The sequence below is a fragment of the Nilaparvata lugens genome, chromosome 3 (assembly GCF_014356525.2).
Source record: "Nilaparvata lugens isolate BPH chromosome 3, ASM1435652v1, whole genome shotgun sequence".
In the NCBI taxonomy this organism is placed as follows: domain Eukaryota; kingdom Metazoa; phylum Arthropoda; class Insecta; order Hemiptera; family Delphacidae; genus Nilaparvata; species Nilaparvata lugens.
Genome location: NC_052506.1, coordinates 98450263 through 98456906, shown reverse-complemented (window position 1 = coordinate 98456906; position 6644 = coordinate 98450263).

Here is a 6644-nt window from a genome sequence, read left to right as displayed (position 1 = left end):
GCGAACCCCTGATGTTTTTTCGGAGTAGAGCCTATGAGTTTACATCATTGGAGGAGTTTATCGCTGTCTTCCTGGAACAGTATTGGAGCAGAAGTAAACAGTTGGATGTACTAGCGGATATTATATCATGCGATTTCAATCCTAATCTAGATGGTGCATATACCACTTTCATCACTGCCCTACAGTTCAAGAATTCTCAGCTGAATGAGCTGATAAATGAATCTGCTTTAGTGAGTATCATTTTGAAAAAGCTACCTTATCAAGTTAGAATGGCGCTCGCCACTCAACCAATAACTGATTGTAAACAATTAATAAATCATCTATATGGCATACAATCCGTGATGGCAATACCAAATCACTGGTCAGATCAAATGTATGCACAGAATCAACATAATTCAAAAATTAATCAGCACACCAGCCAAACCTATGAACCTGCACCATATAATCGCTCCCAATCTACTCCTCAATTCGAACACCGCTATGATCATAAACAAAATAACAATTGGAAGAACAGAAGTTTTCAAAATCGCCCAACAAATCATTACTTACAGCAAAATAATCGCAGAAATTATTATGATGGCCATGATCAATTAAACACAAATAATGGTTATGCTCACATTAATTATAATAGAAATTATAAACCGACACCACATCAAATAAGTACAAACTACACATTAGCGCATGCAACCAGATTAAACCAACAAAGAACATAGAAACCAACACCAGATAAACCACCACCAAAAACCAGCCGCAAGCAACAACCCATTTTAAGTATACTGTTCCCCACCAAAGACCCATCACCACCGGAGAGCACAAACAGTCGCCAGGAGGAGACCACCATCATACATCCCGCTTTGAACACTACACCCACGCATCATTCGACCCCACAGCAGACCAAGGACCCCAAGGAGGACCGGGACCGAAGGAACCAGCACCACAAGGCCCTGAGGCGGAAAGTCAGGCAGAAGCAACCAGGGAGGACCAGCACGTGCCTACACCGTCCACACACCCGATTCAAACCATGCCAGCATGACGCCAAGACACCGGACAATCGACACCAGGATGACAGAGGGCAGGAAGAGACCGACGGCATTCATCCACGGCACATAAAATTTAAAACAGCTGCTTATCAATGTGACCGCTACTGGGGAAAAAATAAATGGAATGAAATTGAAACTAATGATGGCTACCTGAATGAAAGCGATGAAGAGTACTGTGAGAAACTAATGAATGGAAAATGTTGTGTGGAATTAAAAGAAATAAGGAGTAATCCAGTGAAAATAAAAGCACCTGATTGTTATTATCTATGGAAAGGATATGCTATGAAAGAGATATTAAATGTATTGGGTAACTGTATTATGATTGTTATTATGGCTGTCTTATTATTTAGAGTCTGTAATATTAATGTGATGATGAAAGTTGTATTAGTGTTGAAAGAAGGTATTATTGTCGATTGAAAATCCTGTATTGTTAAATTGCTTATTGTTGTCATCATGATGATCAATAATAAATGTAAATTGAAAATATCAAATGAATATTATAGTGACAAACACGAAAATAGAGACATGAAACCCAATGAGTTGATTGGACATAACAATGGATTAAATGGAACTGGATCAATGAATAGGTTGAAGAAGTATACAAGATACCAGGATTTTAAATTTATGAAGGAAAAATTATCATTAGGACAGCCTCATCTATCAATAACAAACGGATAGCAGATAACCTAACCAGCCTACAGCATATCTACAAGTAGACAGCCAGAAGATGCAAGTAAACCACGACATTTCTACAAGCAATATTGTCAAATTTGAAAGAAAATATGATAAGAAGTCAAAGGAAAACATCATTATCAACCAATTACTGACTTGTCTTAATAAATTTAATATTGGCATAGAACCATGTGTCAACAAATCCGATTTTTGATTCTTTCTAACTGTTAGAAGCCTGAAACAAACAAAAGAGCAATTTTTAAGTATGTATTTTCGTAATCAACATCGTATAAAAAAGGGCACAAGCGGGGATAAAAAAAAAAATTAAGTAAATTACCTTAAAATGTAAAAATTGTGACAAATAGGTTAACTTTGTATCTGTAGAAGTAGAAGCTAAGGAATTATGACATCAAAAAAGTGGATATCTAAAACCAGTAGACTAGTCGAGACCATCTAGATTGAAAGTATGTAGCCCTCAACATATGTTTTTGAGAAAAGGATTGTTTCCAAAAGCTATTTATATATGTTATTTAATGTATCTATTAATGTTAATATATTTATTTATATGTTTTATATTTTATTACCTTTATTTATGCCATGTTGTTACCAAGAATCCTCAATTGAAACGAGTTACCAAAAAAACCTAACCCAATGTATAGCAAAAAGAAGAATTGTACCTGATCCATAGAATAATATTAATATTAAAGACCTAGAAATTGTAATGAAGTATAAGCCCCAAAAATTTGTTAATCGATTTTATTTTGAAAGAAATTTGTTATATGAGAGTCAGATGTATATTGTATGAAGATAAGTTGGCACCATTTGCAAGCGGCAGATTTGAAAGTGCTATATCAGGTTGTAGAGGAAGAAATGTGTTTAAGATGGTGTATTTGTGATATTTTTGTGTTGATAAGGAGAAAATTTGTTATTATATTTGATGGAGATTTAAGGGGGGCGTAAGCAGATAAGGTCTGCGAATTGTTGTGATATTTGAAAGTGTTTTTGGTGGAAAGGTTATGTCGATATATTGAAGAAAGAATTTGTATTAAAAACATTATTGATTCTCAAAATATTTTGAATTCAAATTCGGGGGCATGTGTAATGTATCAAAATCTGATGGGTAAATAGAATCCCTATTTGAAAGAAATTTATAGGTCTAAAGTGGAATAATAGTCTAGTATTACCAAATGCGATTAACGTTTTTAAAGATTAGATAAAATATCAGATATGTGACATAAGTAATAATTTAATAGATTGGCATGAACTATTTGAACCTTTAAATGGCGTAGAAGCAAATTATTCAAATTTTATGTAAATTTGCAAGTCAGAGATGAAAATTGTGAGAAGAAAAGGAGAACTTGCCACTTGCCTGCCAAACACCACCATGGAATGTCTCCAAAATTTGTAGAGCACAATACCCTTCATTGTACATTTTAAAGACTTAAAGTAACAATCTAATTATTAATTTTCTATAAGACTTTGTGATGCTGTTTTAAATCAAAAGTCATACAAATATTCATTTAATCCCTTGGAAGAGACAACTTTGGCCACCAACAATCCAGGACTACCAGGAATTTCGGATCATTGCCAGCAACTTATAAAAACTCAGCACGTGAGTGAAAAATAGTTGATATAAAAATAGGGCGCCCTCAGTGCTACGAGTGAAATAAAAATAAAAGCTAGCTTGTTGGAAAGGTTTAAATATTAAAAAATTAATACAAAAAACAATTTATATATCAAAAGTACACCAATTAAGAAAATATTAAGTTCTAAGCTTGTAATGCTTACATTCACCCAATCATTGATTTTATAATACAATTTGTAATAATATAATGTAGCTCTGGTTCTTTGGATAAATTGATTTATCTAGTTCCATCAGGTGCTGAATCTTACACCCTGAGATATATATATATTTACTATCAAGAAATTTATTGGGAACTATAGAAATTAATTTATATATAATTATTGATTTGTCAATTTATCATTCTCTGATTTGGGAAATAATATGTAAAGTAGGATTATCCAAATCAACAAGCAACAGCAAGTTGATGTCAAAGCTGCATGCAAATAAATGCATATGATCAATGAATTAAAAAGCACATGGTAAAATTTCGTGCTATAGAACTGAAAACTAGTGTACTGATCTGTGATATTTTATTTGATTTTGTTCTTGTTTTATTGTATATTTTGTTGCTCTATATATTTTCTATATTGACCTGATTTTTTAAAATTATTCATCTAATATATGTATCAAATTTTTTATAGTGTACCATTCATTTTTACTCCCCAATACCATAGAGTATAAATTGTATATATATTTGTTAATAATCATTATTAAATTATTGCAAGAGCTCCTGTATGAGCCTATTAAGATTTTAGTGAAATTGTATCCTCGAAAACCACGACCAGATTTTATAGTTTTTAATTCTCATGCTCTACCGATTGACGCCAAGCTGAGGCAAATCGTTATTCATTAAAAAATAACGTCAGAACGTCCATCGGAGTTGAGCTTGGGTTCTGCATGATGTATTGCAGAGGTATGTCAAAGGCATTCTTGGCATCAGTGTGTGAAATCTGGGTAGGGGGTTTGTCTTCTTCACAATCACAGTCATCATTCACATGTTCCTCACCATTGTGTTCCAAAACAGTGGAAACAATCTTGTCATCATTGAGTTCTTGATAGGTTTCACAATCTTTGTCACATTCGGTTATCCACTCTTCAATTTTGTTTGATGTAACATTCGGATCTAGAGTTTGTACTTATTTAACAATTATCTGTGTGTCGCTGTTTTGATTGTTATCTACCTGGTCATTTTCATCCATCACTTCCGGCCAAAGCTTTTGCCATGATTTCTGCAAGGTTTCATTTTTGAGTTCATCCCACAATGCAGCAATTGTATAAATGGCATCTTTGATATTTAGGGATTTCATGCCTTCAAATAAGTTGCAACCTTCTTCAGATTTTTCTGAAATTGAGCTGATGTACTTTCGACAATATCACCTTTTTAGCCATTCAATTATGCCTTGATCCATCGGTTGTATGAGTGAAGTCACATTTGGGGGCAAAAAGAGAGCTTTTATTTCACCTTTCACTTAAGCTTCCTCGGATGGATGTGATGGCGTGTTATCCAACAAGAGTACAGGACGAGCAGGCAAATTTTTTTGTTTCAATTTTTTTTCGACTGATGGCACAAACTTGTCAAAAAACCAAGATTTAAAAAGATTGCAGTCCATCCAAGCAGATTTTTGATTGCGGTAATAAACCGTCAAAGATGGGTCTATGTGTTTGAATGCCCTAGGCTTCTTGGATTTGCTGATAACAAACAGGGGAAGCTTGTGCGAACCATCTGCGTTGCTACAAGGAGTGACTGTTATTCTACCTTTTATCAGTTTTGTTCCTGCCACGGATTCATTTGAAGCTGCCAGTGTTTTAGTAGGCAACATTTTATAGTTTAGCCCTGTCTCATCGATATTGTAAACTTGGCAAGGTAACAGATAATTTTCTTTGACAATTTCTTGAAACTTACGAGAAAACTCTTTAGCAGCTTTGGCATCGGATGATAGTTTCTCACCTGAAATTGTAACAAATCGGACTCCATGATGGGTTTTCCAGTGATCAATCCAGCCCTCACTAGCAGTGAACTCACTTCCGACTTCCAATTTTTTGTGCAAAATTATTGCCTTTTCCTTCAAAATTGGCCCTGATAACAAGGTTCTCTTCCTTCTTTCTTGACAAAACCACATCCACAATGTGTTATCAAGCAGTTCAAGTTTAGGCTTTTTTAGCATTTGCGATTCTTAATAGCCTTTTCACAATCAATTGTAGTTGTATATGATTCAAGGTCCTTACGATTTTTCCTCCAATCCTTAATTGTCGTAACACCTATGTTGATTTCCTTTGCAATATTTTGAAGTGATTCTCCTTTGTCCAGTCTTTGTAGCACTGCTAATTTTTCATTTAGTGATAGAGTTATGTGTTTCCGTTTTTTCACTGACATGTTTGAAAACAAACCATGGCACACACAAAGAAAGTGTCAGTAAACAAAAAAGAACAATGTTAAAACCACAGTATACATACAATCATAAAGTGTCACAGTGCACTACAATAACACGTGACAGAATCAAGAGGACAGGTGACACGGGACTGAGGCCCGGAGGCCATAAACAATGGAGCGGCAACGAGTCATCGACAAGTTGTAACAGGCTCTCGGCCAGCTCGATGATGGTTGGATTAACCGGAGTGATGGACCAGCTGAGGGCGGATTAGAGGGGTTCTACTGTAAATTAAAAGTTGAACAAGTTGAAAATCTCTAATCTGAATTAGAAATTGATCCATTAACCTAGCTTATCAACTTGAAAAATACTATACTGTACTAACTTAATGAAGGTTGCCAAAATATTTCAATGTATTGGTTTTAGAAAAAATAATTTAAAAATACAATTACTATATAAAGCTGCATTTACACCAGAGTTATTAACAAAATGTTAATAGCTTGATCCTTTTATAGATTCTATTAGATTGAACTTAACTTATCATACACAGCGATAAACATATATAATGTGTTTGTCAAGCTCTGTTCAATCTATAAGGATCAGATTATCAACATTTTGTTAATAACTTTGGTGTACCTGAATGCAGCTTAACATAATGGAGTTGACAAAATATTTCATAGCACATTGCTGCAGCGTTCTCAGCCTAGAGAAAATGCAATATGGAAGTCTTATTTAAGCTACATTTCCTCCCATAATATTTAACATGATCAGATGAATATTGTTCTACACATTTTACTTCTAATCACTTGATAACACATGATATTACTATTACAACCAATTTAAAAAATCTGGTGTGGCGCACTCACACAACTTTCCTTGTTGTTATGAAAATTTATCACCTGACGCTAGTGTTCCGCACATCTCAAGTTATATCAAAGA